The sequence below is a fragment of the Silene latifolia genome, chromosome 11, assembly GCF_048544455.1.
Source record: "Silene latifolia isolate original U9 population chromosome 11, ASM4854445v1, whole genome shotgun sequence".
NCBI classification, from domain to species: domain Eukaryota; kingdom Viridiplantae; phylum Streptophyta; class Magnoliopsida; order Caryophyllales; family Caryophyllaceae; genus Silene; species Silene latifolia.
In genome coordinates, this window is record NC_133536.1 from 15,973,100 (window position 1) to 15,996,443 (window position 23,344).

The window sequence follows — 23,344 nt, forward strand, 5'->3', positions numbered from 1 at the left end:
AGTGTGCCAAAATCATCTTGGGTTGCGTGTTAAGAGTGGTACTCGATAGAGTAGAGGCTACTCGATCGAGTAGCTAGGTTACTCGATCGAGTAGGGGGGCACTCGATCGAGTATGTTGGGTACTCGATCGAGTACCGGGTTTTCAGCGAGGGTTTTATATCGCGTTTTGTTAAATCCGCAAATCACTTTCGCCACTTTCCTCCTATCCTTCAGTCGCCTCTTTCCCTTCCCTTCACCTCAAAACCTCCATGGAAGCCTTTGGAAGATCCTTGTGCCTTAGGAGAGCGTCACTTGTGTCGGGTAGCGGTCTCTTGCTGAGTTTTCTCCCTAATAGGTATGCCATAATCATCATCCGTGTCCTTGTTCTTTTAGTTAGGGTTTGCTTGTTAGTAATAGATAATTGTATTGTGGTTATAGGCGTTGCTTGGTCGCTGGACATGTTGTCTGTCGGCATGGATTGGTTGCGGTTGCTTAAAGGTAGGTTCGCCTACTCAGTTTCTGTAGATGGTCTAGTGTGTCGGTCATTGTAGTTGTCTTTGTGATCGTTTGATATCGTAATTGTATTGTGGGCTGTGGTTGTGATGGTGGTTGTTGTCTCCGGTTCTCGAGATGTGTCTCGAGAGTGGGGTCACTTGCGGGAGTGGCTTCACGCCCTAGTTTCGCCCTTCGTGGAACCCGCCACGGAAGGGGATGTGCACATTAATGGACGGGGTTATCGCTCATTATGAGGAGCGGGGATTTGGTGGGTGCGGCTGCGGTCCCCCATCGCGGGATCGTCCGGTGGACGATCGATGTGAGGTTGGTTGGATTATCGTGATTGTGTGTGTGAGACTGATATCATCATATTGTGTTGATAGTTGTAGTTGTTATTGTTGTGTCTTATCTCAGTACTGACCTTGTGTGGTTGTTTGTTTGTTATGTGTCTGCCGTGATCCCTTATGGTGAGCAGCCGGTCTTAGCGGTGTTGATGTTGTTGATAGGCGGAGTCCGGGCAGGGATGAGTCCTCACGAGATATGATGGTCATAGCGAGTAGTCTTCGAGTTGTAACTTTATATCGTTTATTGGTTTAAATCGCTTGTAATATAACTTAATAGTTCTTTTATCGACATTTGATTATTACTATCCTCGGGCAACCGAGATGGTAACGCCCTTATATCCTAAGGAAGGCCTAGTTAAGGCTCCTCTGAATATGGGGGTGTTACAATGAATGTCCAATAGAAGTCATGAAGTCAGCAACCTTGTTGGCTTCACGAAAGCAATGTTTAATTATCACTTCATCGAAAAAATGAAGGTCTAATTTCACATCCTTGATAATATTATAAATTTCCCAAGGAATTTGTCAAGTACCTCGAATCGAGTTAATCACACATAAATTATCACCCTCCACAATTAACTTTGAGATTCCTAAGTATTTAACTGCTAAAATACCTTCTTTTAAAGCGAGAGCTTCCGCAACAAGGATACTATTGGATCCGCACTTTTTTGCTCCCAACAAAACGACTTTACCATTGTGATCTCTTATAGAATATCCTAAAGCAGCTTTATTACCTTCTATTCTCGATCCGTCAAAATTTAGCTTTAGGAAACCTTTTCTAGTTTTTCCCACCAAATTTCTTCCTTACTAGAGTTATTTCTAGCTAACTCTTCTATCTCGGGATTGTTAAGATCCTTAAATCTAGTCACATTCCAGGTCTTAGTGCTATTATTACATAAAGTAATAAGTTTGCTGATACTTAAATTAACATTATTAAAGATAATATCATTTCTATGAAACCAAGCATTCCACCAAATAAAAATAATCTTAATGAAATCATCTTTTGGAATTAAATCTTTAAGATAATTAAGTTTCGTTAGAAAACTTTGACTTGTAATATTATCATATTTTGACAAAAACTCGTTGAAACTAATAATGTCCAGGTCTTGGATGACAGACCCAATTAAGGGATATTCGTAAAAGAAATGATCTTTGTTTTCAATAGGATTGTTGCACATAACACAATGAGGTGGGACATCAATATGACTCTTAAGAAGTCTACTTTTCATTGGAAGGCCGTCAAGTAGACCTGGCAAAACCCGACCCGACTCGACAAAACCGATTCGACTCGCCCGATATCGAACCCGGTCGAGAACCGACAATAATAAAAACATCTACTACCCGAAATCGACCCAATCTGATCTGACATGACCCGATAATCAGTTGTATCCGATAACCGATATAACCCGAACCCGAGAACACCCATGCCGATTAAAACATGAAATGAAGCTATCCGAACCGAATTAGACTCGAATAATCGATAATTGCATGATTATCCAATAACCGATCTAAACCGAGCCTAATTATACTGAAACCGATTAATGCTCGAATTGAAGCAGGCCTAAAGAACCTAAACTACATAAATATCAGATAACCGATATAACTCGAACCTGAGTATACCCGAGCCTATTAGCACCCAACCCGCTTAAAACTCGGATAACATATGGTTAGTGAATGACACTCTTAATAATATTCGATGAGTCAATGTTGAGTCACAATTGACATTATGATGGTTACAAAATAGTATCCACAATTAGGGATGTCAGTGGGGCGGGTTTTGGCGGGTCTCGCCCCACACCCGCCCCACTTGGGGCTAGGAATGGCAATGGATCGGGTATCCGCCCCAGATCCAATACCATTGGACCGAATTTGGATTCCATTATTTTAGATCCATAGGATCCGGATCGGATCCAGATCCATATATGATTTTAAGGATCCGGATCTGGATCCTTCCCCTGAGATCCGGATCCGACCCTCGGATCCATATATTTTCCTAAGTCTAAGTTCTCACCCAAGCTCAAGCCCATCTAATTAATAAGTTCAAGCCCATTTCCTTTTTTTTAAGTCTAATTTGAAACCCTCGATCCGACTCTCCGTCTTTCCTCAAAGCTATGAAACCCTAATTTTTCCAAATTACCATATCAAACTCATCTCCCTCAAAGATGCGACACCGGCCGTGTTCCTCCGTCTGACTGTCGAGTCAACGACTCTCTTCGATCTTCTATTGCGACATTCTCATCTCTTCGATCTTGTTTTTCTCGGTTGTACAATCAGGTTCGTTTCCTATCAACTTTGTTTGTACAATCAAATTGGCTTACTAATTGGCTCACTAATTAGCTATTGTAACATTGAACTTGGATGTTACTAAGGTATTGGGCTACTGTATTTATGAAACTTGTTGAGATCCGTTTTGGACCCAGATCCTACCTGGATCCATAGGATCTGGATATGGATCTTGAAATTTTAGATCCTTAGGATCTGGATAGGATCTGGGTACACCATTAGTGAAATGGATCTGGATCTGGATCCTGTAGGATCCGGTCCAGATCCGATCCATTGCCATCTCTACTTGGGGCGGGTGCGGGTAACGATTTGATGGGTCGTGGGGCGGGGATGGATTTCAAAAGTGTCATTCGCCGCGGGTCGTGGGGCGGGTGTGGGTATCACGTGAGACCCACCCCATACCCACCCCGCCTCACATGTCCCCGCTCCGCTTATACCCGCTTCACTCATAAACCTAGACAAATTTGTGTACTAGTTAATTAAATGCTAATGCTCAAACTATTTCGTGGTTTGAAAAATTTGTGTACTAGTTAATTAAATGTTAGACCATTTTATGGAAACTTATTTGTATAAGATGTACGAGAGTACGAGACTAGTATGTTTTAGATTCAAGATTTATATTTTTAAAAAATATTTTGTGAGGAGATAGGTAATTTGGCGGGTCAACGGGTCCCCGCGGGGCGGGTACAGGTTTGAAAAGTTCAGCCCGCTGCGGGTCGCGAGGCGGGTATTGGTACGCATTATAGTTCGCGGATGCGGGTGCGGGTTACCCCTCCTCCGCACCCACCCCGCCCCATTGGCATCCCTATACACAATGTTGTTTCACATCAAGTGATTACAAGTTACTCCATATTTTGTTTAATCACGTATTTTTGTATAAGAGGTCTTGTACAAGAATATTGTAAAACGAATCCTTTTGAAGATTAATATTTATGGGTCATTTTCTTATTAACCATTTTAGAAATTATTAGTATAATACCGTCTTAAAACGAACTACTTCGTATTATTTCTTATGAGAAGTATTTATTTCTCTTCTTGAGTTCACCATTTAAGACTTAGTGAATCAAAATTGTCCTCCAAAGATGAGAGTAAACACTAAAATGCAAGATTTTTTAAGAAGTGGGAGATTTAAAAGTAGTTTAATAATTTGACTCTTTCCTATTTTCTATTAACATGAATCAATGCGTGGTATGTGTGGAAAAGCCACGATCCCATGATGCACAAGCTACCCACGTTTAGAGGTGGTGTTGGGCCAGTCGGCTTCATGTTTATTTCGGATTTGATTGCTATTGGCACGGGTTATTTTGGGTCATTAACTTATTCAGCCAGCTTAGGTTTGGGTCGGGTTCGAATATTGGTTTGGTCCGATTTAACCGAGTCGGATCAAGTTTACTTGATTGCCAACTCTATTCACGTGGCCACTTCTAATGTTTTAGAGTAGAATTTTTTTTTTATTTGGCTTGATATTTTCTTTTCTTTATTCCATTTTTATTGTCCAATTTTCTATTTTGGTAGAATTTAAGTAACTATAAGTAGTCCGGGTAGGACCGCAAACCAAAAGTAGTCATATTTGGCCCCGCTCTTTTCAAAAGGAAAAACTGAATGGAGTTGAACTGAATTGAACTGAACTGAATGAAGCTGAGCTCAACTAAACTTAACTCAACTGAATAAAGTTGAGCTGAACTGAAATGAACCGAACTGAATGGAGCTGAATTGAACTAAACTAAACTAAATGGAACTAAGCCGAGTTGAAGTAATGGTTAATTTGAATGGAGTTGAGTTTTACTGAACTGAATAGAGCTGAGCTGAACTAAATCGAGCTGCAGTAATAATTAATTTGAATAGAGTTGAGTTGAGCTAAACTGAACTGAACTACATCGAAAAAACTGAATAAAGCTGAGTTGATCCAAATGAGCTAAAATTATGCTAGAAAAACCAGGTTAGACAAGCAAATGGCAGACAAGCAAACAAGTCGAGCAAATTAGATGAGTTCATAGGTAGTCCGTATTTTATTTTTTCATGGGCTATGATTTTCACTAATCACATTTTTCAAATTAGAATTTAAAACTTAAAAGTTTTTTTTTTTTTAAACGAAGCAGAGCATAATAGAATTTAATAGAGATAAGATGAACTAAACTGAACTGAAATTAACTTAAAAAAGTCAAAACAAAAATCGACTAGAGCTTAAGGGAACTAAACTCAGTTGAGCTCCAATGACTTAAATTGGGCTAAAAGTATCTTAACTAATTTTAAAATTAAGTTAAATAAATGTAATTTAACTTAATAAATTTTGTTAGTTAAATTAAATTAAACTTAAGCAAATTTAGCTGAATTAAACAATTAAACTCAATTGAACTTAAATTAAGCAAAGTTAAATTTATTAAAACTAATTTAATTAAACTTAAGTTAACATAAATCAAATTCACTTAACTTTTAACTTAATGGAGTTGAATTGAACTCAAGTGAATGAAGATTAAGCCTAGAATAATAGGGCATAAATCTTGTGTTTAATTTAGGATTGAAAAATGTAGCCCTCAAATTAATTATTTACATGTGCTATTAGTTTGAAGTTAAAGGTTATCAAGTGAGTTTAATTCAATTCCAGTACTGTTACATAAATGAGTTATACGTATTATATTTGTGTTGAAGGATAACAACTTAACCTAATTATCATAATAAGTTTTGTTGGATAACAAATTGTCAACATCCTAACCTGATATGAACAGGTAATGATTACTTTTGCCATATACGACCTATGCATCCTAACCCGGTATCACCGGTAAATATTACTTTTGACCCAATATAAACCGACAAAAAAATAATTTTGACCCGATAAGAATTGTCACGTGACATGTTAGCCGAACTAACCCGATTTTGTAACAACTGAAACCCGAACAAGAGTTACCGATTCTAACCCGATACCCAAACTAAGCCATGACCCGAAATGGCCCGACCGAACCCGGTTCGACCCAACAATGCATGTGAGCCGAAAAAACCCGAAAATATAATAACCCGAATCCGAAACAACCCGACTTGAAACCGACTCTCGACCCACCCGATTGCCACCTCTACCGTCAAGACAGGCTTTCCAAAGAAAAAATTTCAATTTTGGAGGAATATTCAATTTCCAAATCCACTGAAATTCACATTTGTCAAAAGTTTAATCGAACAAACCTTGCGCTAACCAAGTTGCTGTCTTGGTAGAGAAATTTCCATCTACGGACAACTCCCAAATGAGGGTATTTGGAATATCATTATGTGGCAGTGGAATGTTAGTAATCTGATTAACAATATCGTTATTCACTAAACTGGATAATTTACGAACATCCCATTGTTTGTCTGAGGTTATGAAATCTCTCTAGTAGTGCCTCTTCGTTTTTTCTCCATTTATTATTTTATTTCCATCCATATTTTATTTCCGACAATCTAATCCAATCTGCTTATATTACGAACGAAACTTGCTCGAAAATATCGCGGAAACAATTCATTCTTTTCAACTCGAAACCGGAAACGACTCAGCCCAACAATAATCCGCATATTTAGGGTTAAGACCGGGTCTTAACCTACCCGTGACTGGACTCGTCATTAGGTAAATTTATTGAAATTTTTTATTTAAATCAAACATAACTGATTCTGAGGCTCTACATGCCGACCGACTGAGATTATTGTCATCCCTAATTCATACCAGATCCAAATCCATACACGATCTACTATATAATCCAAAACTCGATCCATAACTTTATTTATAATTTACTATATGAAAATATATTTTGTATGACAAAACCTGAAATTTCATGTTTAATAAAACATAGATTTTAAAAAAAGTGATTGGATCGACTTAGGGTATATGTGCATCGGGTTAAGATTAATTGATCTCTTACCAAAACGTGGACATATCTGCATAACTGCATTTTTTTGGGGTGAAAATTTGTATCACATCATCAAAATATCAAATAGTTTTATTATTAAAGAAAGTAAAAAATCTCAAATAAAATACTCCATCATATTCAGCCTATACTTTCCCTTTCATTATAATATTCCTTATATTTATTAGAGAGAAGGAACTATAGGCTGAATAGGATTAAGTAATTAATTATCATTACACTTAAAATGAGATAAGCTTATTGCTTCGGGTTTAAGTAACTGTTTACATTCACAAAGAGTAGCACAACTTTAAAAATTAGTTAAACAAAAATAGTTTTAATATTTTCTGGGCATTCTGTTTTTTTATTTCATCCATATATTTAACCTGTTTTATTGTCTAAAATATTTCCGTCTTAGATAATAATTCGGTTTTTCTAGCATATGCCCTAAAAGTCATTTGATAATTTCTTATAAATGTTTTCATAATAAGGACACACGTTAGAAAACCGGTAGGAATTTAGCTAACATGTTTTCATCTTTGTCTTTTATTTGTACATCATGTATTCATGTGCATGCATGACACGACACCACGCATCCAACTTATATTTGAAGGCGTTGGTTAGTCCGTTTATGCGGTTCGACTGATCATTTACTGTATACATATGTTTGTATATGAGATGACACGGACAAACTCGCATTGACATGCACTAATTTAGCTTCATTTGTTAATAAATAATATGCAATGTTGTCTACTTCTGCATGCTTTCAATTATCCACTTACCAAAAAAAGAAAATTATCCAATAATGGTTGCTAAAACAAAAACAAAAAATGTTAGATCTTATGGAACATTCGCGAACAATTGAACATGCATGTTTCTTCATACCATGATAAATCTTCGTACACAAAATCTCATCATAGACGGACATCCGTCTATGCGATAGACGGATACCATTTCCCCTCACAAAATATCCATTTGCCATAAAGTGGGAAGCACATGGGGGTGCCCCACCTTATCCCCCTTACCCATTTTATTAGAGGTCTTTACCCGTCTGTTCGCCCCACCCGTCTATACCAAGACCTATTGATCTTCGTATGGGGATAAGTATATGACGTACTCCCTCCAATTTTCTTTTATCTTCTCCTTTCTTTTGGGCACAAAAATTAAGAAAGGGGAAGAAAGAAGGAATAAAGTATTGTAAGTTGTGAAATTTATAGGGAGAGAAAATAAGAAAGAATGAATAAAGAATAGATAAAATAATGGAAGTTGTTGATTTTTTAGGAGAGATAAATTAATAAAAAATAAATGAAACTTATCAAAAAAGAAAGAGGGAAGATAATCAAACTTGTGTGAAAAGGGAAAGAGGGAAGATAATAGGAAATTGGAGGGCGCTAACTAGGGGCGTAGCTATTAAGTAGCATGGGGTGCTACCCCAACAAAAACAAAAAATGGTGAGAAAAAACAATTTCTGCTATCCTGAATTGCTGTCAAAAAAAAAAAAAAAAAAAAAAATGGAGCTGAAAGCGTAAAATAGAACTAAACGCATGAAATATTGAAATGTACATGATATTTTGTGTGGTTTAGTGGTATGAGTAGAACTTATGCCACGATTGCCACCAGGGTTCGAATCCTCTTTTGCACATTTTTCTAATTTTTTTTGTTGCTTCAGCATGGTTTGTACCTATTAAATGCATGCTGGCACAAGTTATCGAAATTGCTTCCACGTACATATTCTAGTAATGGCGCGTGTTTGTTGACCTTTTTCAATCACACTAGGTTTAAACCCGTGAAAATTCACGGGCCTGTTTTAAAATATTTAATATAAAAAATTGCTATTACTTATTAATATTCATAAAAACTACTCCCTCTGTCCCGGTGAATTGTTATCTATTTACATTTTGAGGTGTATCATTCATTTGTTATCTATTTCCTTTTTGGGTAAGTAATAAGCAAGTGGCTAGTGTAAGTAAGTGGACAATAATTCCTTTATTTTATTGATTTGTTTCACATGCATTGGTCTTCGTGTAAAAAGCAATAGATAACAATTCACTGAAACGGAGGGAGTAATATTTTGAGATTGAAATTATTTTTTCAGCGTGTTCGTGACCCACACAATATGTCAGGCTTTAAATATTTTTTCATTGTGTTAATGTACTCGATCACCTTATACACATTTATTATGATTTCTTATGTGTTCTTATTGACATATAAAAAAATTATCTGGTATGAGTGAAGTGATCATGGCATCAAGAAAGTTTGTCACTTATGTATATTCTCGATTTTTTACTCACAAAGTTTCTTATGCGTATAAGTCTACTACTGTATGTTTTTGTACGCCCTAAATAATGAGACCGCTCATTTATTAAGACAATGGATGTTAATGTTTATAATTATAATATTCTTGTTGGTTTAAGTGTATGATAATGTCATATTCCGGGTACACCTAAGAATTGAGTAAATTACATTTTACTCCCCTTTGAAATAAACTTTTTTTTTAAAGGATTATTTAATGAGAATACTCTAAACAATGAGGGTACTGCTCAAAATACTCCAGACTTTATTTTAACTACCAATAAAACCAAATAATGTCCCCCTTCGCTAATATTGCACTAGGTTGACCAGTTACTTGCTATGCAGGTAAACTTTTTTTCACACCCCTCATTTAACCTCTCTACTTTTCTTTTCTCTGTTACCTTTTACTTCTTCTGCTACCTTTCACCCAATCCCCAATAAAGCTTGATCCTCACCAAGCACTTCTTAAATTAATTTTCTCTTACCGATAAATATTGGCCAGAAGAGAATGTCGAAGAATCTCCGGTCGGGAGATTCACCCGTGAAATTAGAGATTTGCGTTTGGAATTGGGGATTTAGGGTTCTTGTTGTCTGAAAAAGTAGGCAACATCTTTATTCTTAACTATCTCTACACTTTTCTGTTTATTGGATCTTCAAAATTATCATTTAAATTAAAGCCAGGAAAATGGAGTTCTGTAAGTCTCTGTCTCCACTTTGCTGCAAATTTCAATTACACTAGTTGGTTACACGGCGCGCGATGCGCGCCGTCCCCCAAGTTATTTTAATCGTTTACTTTGCAAATCCGTAGTAGCGAATCTTGATTGGTTTGGTTTTCTATACATTTTGAGTGGCGATCACAATGAAATTCCTGTCGTTATAATTTTTTGGTTGTTCGAATCGATTGCAAACAAGATCGCATTCGTAAATATTTCGTATCTAACATTGTTAGGAACATGAATATACGATCTGGTTCGGTTGTTTGTACACGTTGAGTGTCGATCACAATGAAACACTTGTTATTATATTATTTTGATAGTTGAATCAATTGCAAAGAAAATTATAACCATTCGTAAATAATTTGTATTTAATTTTGCTGGGAGTATGAATATCCGAATATAACTACACTTTTTGCTTAGATGATTATTTGTTAAAGAACACAATTACATGGAATACATAAGACATTTGTATTATATTGTACTTTGCGAAGTAACGTAAACATCATATCCCCTCCTCCCCGTGTCCTCCTCATACTAATCGCTCTTTTCCCCTTAGCCCTCCTTAATCCTCCTCTTCCTTCTCTTTTTCCCCAACCTTCCTCACCCACTACTTCGTCATCCTTTTTATCTCCATTTTTTCTCTTCAACGACATCGCATCCTAAACCACCTTCTCTTCTTCAACCTTGTAGTCCTCCTTCCCTTTCCCCTTTACCCTTCCCTATACTTTCTATGTTTCCCTATCATCCTCTTATGTATTCTTTATTTCTTCTTCTCTTCCACTTGCTCTCATATTACTTCTCCCATTTTTCCAAGTACTCCTCCTCCATATCTTTCACTTTCTCCTCCTCATTCCTCCTCTTTCCCTTTTCTCTTATCGTCCGCATTCTTTCATTTTCCCCTCTCTACCTCCTCTTTTTTACCCTTAATCTCTTTCTCGACCTTCATCCCTTTCCCTTTCCCCGTCCTCCTCCTTTCTCTTCTTCTCCTACTATTTGTCTGCCTACCCTTACCTTTACCCCCTTTTCTAATTTATTCCTCTACCTCTCCCCCTCTTCCGCCTCTTACCCTTTCTCCTTTCTCTTTAACATTGCCGCCTCATTCTCCTCCGCCTTTTTATCAGCCTCCTTATCTCCTTTCCTATTCGTCCTCCCCCTTCTATTATTGTGGCTCCCTGCCTTCTCTTGTGTCTCCTCCGTTAGTTTTCTTATGCTTCTTCCAAGAAAATGACATTTTGATTAAGAATGTCTCTATTAACTAATACATTAGTGAAAAGGAAACTTGATAGATTTAATACATTTTAATTTTTTTAGTCGAGTTTTTTTCTATTTATTTTAATTCTTCATTTTATTCATTTCTCTTCCTATTACTACTCCTAGTCCTCCTCTTTCTCCTCATACTACTCCCCCTTCCCTCCTCACTCATTCCTACTCCTCCTCTTTCCCCAATTCATCTCTCCCTCACAGTTTATCCTTTTTCTCTTCAACGTTTTTGAGCCCTCAAACACTCTCCTCCTCACTTTTCTACTCATACTATTCGGCATTCCCCCCTTACCCTTCCTATTTCTCCTCCACCTCTTTCCACGCGTTCATCTCCCTCGCTACCCCCCTCATCCTTATATTTTTCTCTCTCTTTTCTCTCCAACGTCGTCGCATACTCGCATCCTAAAAGCTCCCTTTTTTCATCATCGTGGTCCTTATCCGTAACGTTCTCCTTCCTTCTCCCATATACCTTCCATGTCCTCCATCCTCTTATATATCCTCCATTTACCCTCTTCACCCACTTGTTGTCATACTGTTATCCCTCCCATTTTTCCTCATACAACTCCTCCATATATTCTTGTTTCTCCCCCCTTCCTCTTTTTCTTTCCTTTTATCGTTCACATCCTTCTATTTCCCTCTCTCTACCTCCTATTTCCCTTTTTTCTCTTTCTCAACCTGCGTCTCTTTCCCCCATCCGTATTCCCCTTCTTTCTCTTCTCCTTATACTATTTGTCCTACCCTCCTTAGCCCTTCCCCTTTCTCTTCCCCTCATTCCCTTCATTCTCTTCTTTGCCCCTCTATTTTCTCTTTAACGTTGTCGCCTCCTAATCCTATCCTCTCTCTCTTTCCTCTTCTAGCTCACATTATTTTTTCGTTGTCAATCATGTTCCGGATTCTGATGCATTAATTTTAGAGACGTCCTCAACCACCTCCTTCTCCCCCCTCTTTCACCTTCACTTTCTCATAGGACTCCTCCTACACTCTGTCCTCGAACTTTTCGTTTTATCTTTCCTTTCCTCTTTCTCCTCCTCATCCCTTCCTCTCTCCCTTTCCCTTCTAGCTCACATTATTTTTTCACCGTCAATCAGGTTCCAGACTCTGATTCATTAATGTGTAGCTACATTTACTGGTAACAAAAATTGTATGAACCTGAATACACTGAACGTCACATACGTGCAATGTAGAAGGATATATAAATGATACATTCACTTCATTGTTTTTTTTCGTTCTCGACATTCTCAGGCTTTGGATGAGACAAAATATAGCTAAATAACCCAACAACGCTAGTTATTTTTGCGGCCTCCAACACAATTATCAAAGCAATTTTCATCATGATCTTTCAAAAACCCTCTTTTTGGTTTCAACATCATATTATAAATTATAAATATAGTAGTGCAAATAGAAGCATCCACCGCCTAAAAAAATGATAGAAAACATGAAAGCTACTTTCACAACAGAAGGAAAGTTATCATCCAAGATAATGATAGAAGAGCTTGCTTTAGCGACTTTTGTTCCAGAAATGCCAACGAAAAGACCAAATATCAGGCTGAAGTACAAACTAACAAAAGTTAAAGCACTAAAAAACTTAGATGATATTCCATTATGGTGAACTGCTTTACTATCAGAGAAAGATAGAGGACAAGGATAAACAAATACACGAAATACGCACAACGGTTTACCTGCATTGACACGCTGTGAACAAGTCCTAACAATTTCATTGAGATGATCCAGGCTAACATTAGCAAAGGGAGAAGATCATTCTACCAAAAATTATGTATCATTGTCATAACTCTTCACTTAAAACAGACCAATCTCTTTCACATACACTGACAACGCAATAGCTTGAGTCATCTATTTCTTCTAGCACATGGAACACATTTCTCATCAGGAAAAGAAAAAAATGCCACATGAAATTTAGTTTAGGACCTATAAAAACATCATGAAGAGCAGGTGCATCATTAGTGCCATCACCGGTGATAGCAAAGACTTCACCCGCCTTTCATAGAGCTTGCACAAGCAACAATTTGTCATTTGGAGATGACCATCCCAGAACCTATAGGCAACCAAAAACCAATGTTAGATTCTTTGATAGTCATGGACTCATGGTTGCCCTAAGGATTATTTACTTGAAGAAAATTGTTAAAATTTAGAGAGTTCCCTTTTGTTAAGCGCACCGAGCTCGGGGCGGACCTAAGAAATTTGCTTTATTCTAAGACCAATGTAATCGTCTTTTTCAAGGTGGTGTTATTCAACATCATTGGATAGTTGACCCAACAGGGCTCTATGGTGTAATGGAGACACATTTAAAGTGGTTTGCGTATGCCCAATCTAATTCATCAATACAATAGTTTTAGTCGCCAGTTTGACTAGACCTACTTTAATTGAATACCTACCCTTAGCTCACTAACTTAATGAAGACCTACCTCATTTGATTCTCAAATGGACCATTGTCACTCTACTGATTAGGTATCGTAAACCTGTCTCTTATGGGAATTTATGAAAAGGATACGTAAAATGCTTTATTGGGATCATTTATTAATAATAATAAATAATTCTAAACTTCTAATATATTGAGCCATCAGATGAAAACATAAAGTTATGCACATGTGTAATGTTGGAATGCACATCAAAATATAGATTAGAAAAGGGTCGACAACATACATCCTATGCGTCCTTATAACAACATTTGAGTGACAAACAGCAACCAACTTCTAATCCTCTCCCAAGTATTCAGCTAATGATCTGCATATGCAAATGAATATACAATAAGTACTCAGCGTAACCCACTATATTCTCACATTTGACTTTGAAAACCAAACAGCGGCATATAATGTCAACTTTGATAAACATTACTCATGATGCAAAATGAAATTAAAAAGTAAACTGTGTTCTTTAAAAAAAAAATTCTCACATAAAACCCACTTCCCGTGTCCCGGCTTATAAAAGCTAAAGCTTTAAGCTAGACTGTTGAATCACCCTAAGTCACATTTAATTTATATAATTTCTCCCCCAAATCTAACTACTTATTGTCATTCGAACGCTACTGTAATACTACTTTCGCATCTTTCAAAAGTAAGAGACCAAAAAACATTATATCACTAAAAGTTTAAAGGTCCACTGCTATTGTCTAAAATTTAAGTTTCAGCATTAGGTTCATCAACTACAAAACCATAATTCAGTATGAAAGTCACAGAGCACTTCATAATTCAACAAGAAAAGCATTGAAGACTTCACGGGCCTTTGTAGTTGAAAGCTCCATAAGATTTGCCTGATTCCTTAGCTTCCCAAATGGCTTCCCAAATAGTAGATCACGCTTGAAGACAAAGATAGAGAAAACTTAATCAGACAGATGTAGGCATCATACAATTGAAAGAGTAAAAGATAAATGACATCGATTAGGAGAGAACACTCTACCATTCTTTACATCCACTTTTGTACTCTTAGTATTTGTATTGCCAAAATTAAATGTGGAGTTTATAAACCGTTTTTGTTTATATCAAGTGACTTAGATTGAATAAACTTCTTTATGAATATGGGATTCACTATGCCATATCAGTGGCTATCACTGCAATACTCCGTGGATGGCTATCAGTGCAATAATCCACTTTTATTTTCTCAATAAAGAATGCATAGAGTTATCTAGTGTAGTGATAGACTCAAGGAGGAAGAAGACTCTAGCTGCAGTGATAGCCAACACCAACAAACACCTTTGATATGTCCATTTACCTTTTGCTCAACACAACCACCCCGACCTTTCTTCGCCAGCGCATCACTATCTCCCCCTGCATAAGGAATAAACACTAAATTACTCATCTGAAGTAAAGGAAAATAAACACCAAACTGGTTGACATATTCTTTTTGCAAGGTAAACTGACATTCAATGCAATTATAAGCTTCATTATGGGTTAAATGGGAACATTGTTATTGTGTTGTTAATCGTTTAAACAGGGTGTGGATGTATAAATTTGACCCACAGACGGTGTCTGTGGGTGAAACCCATGATGTGGGGATATAGGATAGGTGTATGAGGCTGGAGTTATGTAATGACACAGCTCAAAACAATATCTATTGTACTAAAAATTTGATTTCAGGTGGCAGCTTTGGAACTCACATATTGCAAAGTTGAAAGCAATGATCAGGTATTTCCTTTCTTTCCTTTCGACCACTGTAACACTTTAGTTTCATAACCCTGAAAGCCAAGTGCCATACAAGTACATCGTCATCAGAAGGTGCGTTGTTTATTGGGGCAGAATCCTTGAGGTTTTCCGCGTTTGATCCTGCTATCAAAGACAGACAGAAGCTTGAGCATGATAAAAGAGGGAAAAGGGGATAAATAAAATACCTAAGAGATGCAGCAAGATCTCTCAAAGACACACTCCAAAGAAAATAAACAAAATACTTAACCCGCGTCGTTGCTGTGTCTCAGTGACCTCCCCACAGTCACATCAACACCACTGGCACGGTGGCACCCAACCTTTAAAAAGTGAAAAATTAAAAATCATACCAAACAGTTTCAAATAAACACAACTGAAGCTAAATCAGCGAGATGCCAGCATATTCGTCATCATACTCATCCTCCCAGATCACCCCCATTGGCACCATATAAAATAAAAATCAAGAAAAGGTTCATGTTATCATACTCATCCTCTCAGCATGAACTTCATGTTTACACACTGTCCATCTCCCTTTTTCACAGGTTCACCTAATGAACCACCCACCACAACTGAAACAAAATAGGGAGAAACGACATTCTAACATCAAGTAGATGCACGTCTTGTACAATAAGCTAAAAAATCTTAATAGAATGAGTAAATTAAAACAACCTAACAGCTATCGGAAAGGAAGCATATTTTGGGGAAGAAAAAAGAGCTTTTTTTTTATTCATGTGATTCTGAGAACTAAGACGACAAAGATAGTTGTTAGCCGATTACATGAAGCTTGAAATCGAACAAGAGAAATTGACAAAAACATAAGGAGGGATATACAACCATTCATTTTCCAATTTTTGTACTGGAATATTGAAGGATGTGTTAGACACACAATCATTCAACCACCTAACTACGATTGGCATTAGCCCACTCAGCTGCACATACGTAAGCTTTTATAACCAGAAGCACTCAACATATTGCAGAACGCAAATTCTCATAGACGTCTCAATCAAACCCTTGAATTACTAAGCTCGAATAAACCACCATAGTTATTAAAATCAACTCTTGACTTTATTGCATCTCTAAAACACCATGACCGTAGCAACTCAACCAGGCTCTTAAACCTTAATGCTGTGTAACCATCACTTGCGACATCGTCTACACAATAACATAACATTTCGACGTACCTCAAAGATGTTTACCTACTTTCTATAATAACTAACCTAACAAACCACGAAGAAGTAGAAAGCCATATCCCCTTAATATTGTAATAAGGCCTATAAAGTTCATCTATATCTAAAATAAGAATTGATCATCCTTAAGACTGTAATCTTACAACATAATCTAACCTATACCTAAGATGTTCATACTGTTTATCCCTAAAAAAGACGCATAATCACAAATCCAAGCTCATTAACACATAAAAGCTCACAATCTCCCGAAAAACATGGTCAGGCGACTTCAAACCGACTCGAGGCGGCTTTTTTGAGTGATGTAATCGGAGTAAAGGCAAAGGAAAGTCCATGCCACAACCAATTTATTACATTACATTGCTTTATAAACCAATCTGCAAAATAGCTCATTGACCTGTTTTAAATAGACTGCAATAAGCTTTAATACCTCGATTTGGGAAACACTCTCCTATTTCCATTCTTTTAAACACAGCTACTTCTAAAATATCTCTATTCATTTGCCAGAGACATTGGTGTGAGTTCAAGACACCCTAATAAAATGCTTCTTAAAACAGAAGATTATCATCACATTCCCACTCAATCCTATCAGTTAACGACTAACTAATTCTGCAATGGTACATATTCGAATGTGAAAAGCCATAATGCAAATTACCTAAATTACATAACACTATAAAAGCTATAAAAAGATCTTACTAAGGAAATGAATAGCTTACACAGAAAATGCTTGCCAGAATCTAATCCCGCTCTCAACACCTAATACAAATAATGACCAGTAATGAACATGGTAATCACGGATATTTATGTAAAAAAAAACGATTTGATTTCAATGTCAATACTAAAACAAGTACTTACCTTGTCGCCACAGGTATACCAATCAACAATTGTGAGAGTAACATCGACATCTGGTTTTGAGAAAGGCAGAGGGATAACAGTCCGGTTCATATAATTGGGCCATATCCAAAAGTTGCTCTTTGAAAATTGATATAAGGGTGATTCCAGAAGCTGTCAATCTGGTCTTTGTCCTGGAACCGAAATGTGAGATTCCAGTTTGGAGCAATGACACAATTAGTCCCTCGGAAGCCATCTTGCCAGGGATCAAGTTCAAGACTTAATCACATGTAGCAACATAACACGTTGTACAAGTTAGCGGCCTTTCTATAAACTTACCATTGTTTCTTTTGCTGTTAGCCTATCCTGATGGTCATAATGAAGGAGTTTATCAAGAAAATCGAGAGCTTGCAGCAGATATACGGCTAAAAAGGTCACAATCTGCAAACTGAAGGAACCATTTGTATACAAAATTTTGAGTATTACTACTTTTTGGTGTCAGTAATGATGAACGGTTACTAAGGCAATATATCCTATGAACCATTTGGCGAATATGTAATCTGGTTATGAAACTGAAGGAACACCAATGCTCAATATAACAGTTGGACAATATGACGACGGATATTTTACAATCGATCGTTCGTGTACTATGAGAATAAGCATTATGACCCTACCTATTTTATGATCCCCGACCCTTCAAAGGGCCACACCTACTGTCTAGGTCAGAAAAAGCGGCGATAGCGGTGACGGTGGTTGGGTTTATGCTAAAGGCGGTGGAGTAAAAACAAAGATCTACTCATCGACCGATATTCCGCACCAAAACTACTCAAATTTCTTCTCAAGAAACTCAATAGTTATCCAAATCAGATCTACTCATCAATCCAAAATAGTCAAACATCAATCAAAACACCAAATTCAATTGAACAAACCAAATACACAACTAAAGCACAGACAAAACTCAGATTAAGCAAAATAAACTATAAAATTGAATTAATTAAAGTGGCGAATTACCTAAAAAATTGAAGGTATTGAAGACAAAATTGCAGAAAAAGAGTAAACCAGTCGTCGATCGAAAGATTGAAAAACCGGCGAATCATTGATAGTATGAAGGTACGAAGGTATTATTCGAAGAACGTAATAGAGTTAAAGGGAATGGCCGAATGGGTCGGCAGAGATAAGAAAATGGTAAAGGTGAATTGAGTGATGGAGCGGAAAAGAGGGATAATGAGTGGTAAGAAGGAGACGGAGAAAGTTGAATTAGAATGACTGGGAGAGGGCCAAGATGAGAGGTTGGTAGAAGGAGTTGAGGGGAAAAAGGCCCAAGAAAAGACAGAGAACGGAGAAGGCCCAAAAGAAACATGTCAGCCCGAACCGATTAATTCGACCCGCCCAGCAATGATTAAACAATGAATATATTTCAACTATTCATCTTACTATTCCTTAGAATAGTAACTTCCTTAGCCTCTTTTATATAAGGGGAGGATTTGAACAGCAAAAGTGAAGCAACTTGGTGCAATAATGGTGCACTCATCATTCTCCTATTCTTGGTAAATCATTCGGTGAATCGTTGAATTTGATTGCAAAATGGGTTTTGAAATTGTTGATGTGGGTTGTTTTTATTGCATTGATTGATTTGATGTTCACCTTCGGATTACGTAAATCATTCGGTGAATCGTTGGATTCAAGCGAGTGAGGAATGGTTTTTGCCATAGCATGCTTTTAGAAGAAGGCGAAGACCGTTTTTACTGAGAACATTTATATGAAATATAAGAGAGTTAAAATTTGAAAAAGGAAAAAAATAGGTAAAGGAAGCAGATGAAGAATAGAAAAAAAAAGGTGTAAAGGAAGAAGATGTAGAATAATAAAGGGAAAAAGAGTGGGCCAGCGGAAAAAATGACCTGCTACAACAAGTTAACAAAACACGGATTCTATTTAAAGTGAAGTAAGGCATTAGTTAGTTTTATTGGTAGTTAAATTCGAGTTTGGAGTATTTTAAGCAGTATCCTTATAGTTCAGAGTATTCCCATTAAATAACCATTTTTAAAACTACTCCCTTTTAATTTTTCGCTAAACTTACCCTCTTGAGTTACAGCTTTTGCTAAAATTGCTCTCAAACACCAATTTAAGTAACTTATTTCGTCTATTTTTGAACTTATTCCGTTTGTGGCTTAGCTAATCTATACTTAAAAGGTATAATTATTTAAATAAATGTTGGGGGAATTCAAAAACATAGGAAATAAGTCACTTAAATTGTGAATTTTGAAGCAATTTTAGGAAAAAATGCAACTTAAAGGGAGTAATTTTAGCAAAAAATGCAACTTAAGGGAGTAATTTAAAAAAAATAATAAAAGGAAGTAATTTTAAAAAAGTTGATTTCAAAAGGGGTAAAATCTAATTTACTCCCTAAGAATTTTTCGTTTATTGTGAATGCTTACCAAATTCACCAATTAATCTCTTTTATCCTAACTTAACGATTGTTCACTTTATCTATTTATAAATATTCTATTATATTAACTTTATCTGTCTCAAATATATAAGAACCCAATAAGATATTTATGTTTTTTTAATATAATAAAGTGTTTCGTCACATGTAATTTATATGCGTTACAGTTTTTAGTTTTTCCTTTATCTGTGTCCAATAATATACTTTGAGTAATTGTATAGGGATCATAAAATAATTATATCTTATACTGTAACATTTTAATGTAGTTGAAATATTTTCGAAATAGGCTACGGCTAGGTAAAATTTTGTCTATTTAAAAAAAATTACTTAGTATTTTTCAAAATAATTTTGGCTAATTTTCGAAAAAGAAAATAACAAATTCGTAAAAGATATTTTGAAAATCACATGTTAATTCTCTTTTAATTATAATTGTAGTCGTAATTTATAAGTCTTATAAATTCAGCCAAAATGTATTTCAAAATAGATTTTAATATATCATAAAATAAGACATTTATAATGCATTAAAGATCATTGAACATAAGGATTGAATATAATTTTTAGTAATAATTTCTTATTAAAGGCAGGTTTCAATTAGTGTTTCTTTTTTCCTTATTTAATTGTGTTTTATTTAACCGCCACATCAACTTTAGATGAAAAACTATGATGCCATATCAGCATATTTGGCTATTGCATTAAAGAAATATATGATATGATATGATGATTTATATTTTTATACTAAATTCTTACTTGTGATCATTCACAATCGATGATTGAAATAATGTTACAAGAAAAATGAGGTTTTGTGGCGTCACAAGTTTTGTTGATATTTATATAAGCAAATTTGTTTCTTTGTTCTTTTTTAAACGTCGAAAACAGTAATATAAATCAAATATTAGAGATTTAGAGTTAATTTTTATAGTAATTAAGTAATAGAGAAATATTTTTTTTTATTAAATACAAAACAAAAATAAGTTGGTTACCACCGAGTTTTGTTTAAAGCAAACGTTTGACTAGTTGTATCTGTTAGTTACTATTCATTTGGATCTTTGGTTATCATTGGTTAGAGTGTACGATGACATGGTACATACGATGGACTTAAGATCGAATTTGTCAAAATTTTGATTAATTGTAAATAGTTAGAATTTCAATCTCTCAGAGCTACACGTGCTTATGTATTAGTAAGAGATTATGAGGCAAGAAATATATAATTGGGATGGTAGTAAAAATTGTTTCATCAATAAAAGTTGGTCAATATAAACATAATTATTACAATCAATAAAATCTAATAAAAGCATGCACTCGATTATCTTAAGCTTTACCGTTACTACGTTTTTCCTCGTCAACATCTTAAAATGTGTTAAAGACGTCGCAGTGTAACTTTTACTGAATTTCATATTTTTTTTACTTATACAAACGTAAGTATATATTGTAGTATATATATATAGAGCATTTCGAAAAATAAACGATAGAAGTTTTGTAGTTAGACGATTTTTGCACTTTCAAAAGTCAAAAGGTGGAATTTTAATAACTTAGTTAATAGATAAAAGTTCTCATTTCAAACAACTTGGGTCTTTATCTAAAAATCCTTTTTTTATTTAACGGAGTGCACACTTAGTCACATTATAATAGAGGTGACATGAATTCTAATCTGAGATTATTGTCTACAATAACAGATTTTAACTACTAGACTAAAACATTTTCAACGTCTTTATATAGAAACTTGGTAATTGGAAAATCTTGTAAAATTCACGGTTTGAGTTGAAACTCAAAATGCACAATTATGGAGTACTCGTATAACGTAGCAAAAGTCATCTATATCTAGCTCTAGATTTTTATTAAAAAAAATAAAATCATCTCTACGGCATCTCATATCCAATGAGAAATTACTCTTTGTATTTTATTAGGTATTTATATTCTTCTTTCTCATTTGTAAGAATAATTATAGTCAACTCTAGCTTTCTTGTTTATTGTTAGATTTTGGTGTATGATTATGTACTTAATAACTCTAATTAGTCCAAATGTTAACTATATTAGCAACTGATATAGTCATGAACGGTGGTACTTATAAGTTATAACCAAGGTACGAATCACATTTACATCGATTTGCTTAAGTTAGCGACCATTATGACCTGGCTCCTTATAAACAAATGATTGGTCGGAACTCGAAAACGAGCAACTTTTTTAGAGATTATTTTGCCCTTAAGGACGGTAGTATTAGTCTTACGATGAAAGCAAGCCAAAAATGTTTTCACTTGCATATACTCTCTAAGATTAAGTGTACAAAATTGTACAACCTTAGCTTTCTTACGAAAGCCCTCTGATTACCTCTTTCTTGTAAGAAGACAGATCATAGGAACAAATTTTGAATAATGTTGTAAAAAGTCAATCAATTAACAATAAAATATATGAAGTGCCACAAAAATTTCTTGAAGTGTCACGGCTGCCCCTCTAAAACCCTAGCCTTATCCCTCGCTGCCCCAAAGCAGAAAATGAATGTCTTCTCCTTTGCGTCGACCACGTTGCCCATCATAGACTTCGATGGATTCCATAATTTTATCATAATATCGATTGCAGCTTTAACATTAATGGCCCTTGACGCCCATAATTTACCAACCAGTATCAAATCATTCGTAGCAACGATATCCCCCCACCGCCCACCTCCCACCATCATCATCCCAATCAATCGAACCCCCATCCTCCCCCATAGGCTCTTTCCCTTCCCGATGTTGGCCCCTGGTAACACTTGACATTCGACACCTACATAAAAAGCGAAAACAAGCAAAAGACGAGAATAGAAACCAGTCTCGCGATTAAAATCGTGAGAAAAGCCTCGAGAAAGAGGATTAAAAAGCAAAGATTTTTTGACAGTAAACCCTAGGAAACCCTAGACTTAAGGAGTATAACGGCTTTATGTTAGTTATGAATTATCATGTAGGACTATTTGAATTCTTAGGTATGCATACGCGATAGAATCATCGTTGAGAGTGACAATTCTTCGCTATCAAAGCTATTACTCATAATCACGGTGTTATATCAGTCACATTTTTGACAAATTACAATTAAATTAAAGTAAATACAATGTTCGTGTAAGTAAGAATTGTCATCAATAATGACGGTTCACTATTAAAAACATCATTGCTAATATTCTCTTTGAAAAAAGTTTAGGTTCAAGGGTATGTCTTACTCAGTCCAAATCCGGGCAAACTACCGATCTTTTTGAGAACTCACAGTGATGTTTACAGATCTCTTATATCATTACTAATGTTGATTCACTTTTCCATCTCCTAAGAATCAAGTAGTTTTTGTTTTTCCGATCATTTTCGGTTTATGTGTGTCATTCTTGCGTAAGAGTCATGCTAATCTTTTTTATGTCGTTTCAATTTTATCAGATATCCCCGAAGAGACATAAATCAAGTAAATTTTTTATTATTAAATTTATGCAAATTGATAATAATAATCTAGGAACAAACCCGTCAACATCAAAATCATCTTCGTAGTGAGTC

At 35.7% G+C, this 23,344-nt stretch overlaps 1 non-coding gene across 1 annotated transcript; it reads right to left on the minus strand.

Annotated features, from left to right (window-relative positions):
• Window positions 1-23,143: 23,143 nt before the first annotated feature.
• LOC141615830 (U6 spliceosomal RNA) lies at window positions 23,144-23,246 on the minus strand. Its single transcript, XR_012530225.1, has one exon. It is a non-coding gene; the product is annotated as a U6 spliceosomal RNA (small nuclear RNA).
• Window positions 23,247-23,344: the final 98 nt, after the last annotated feature.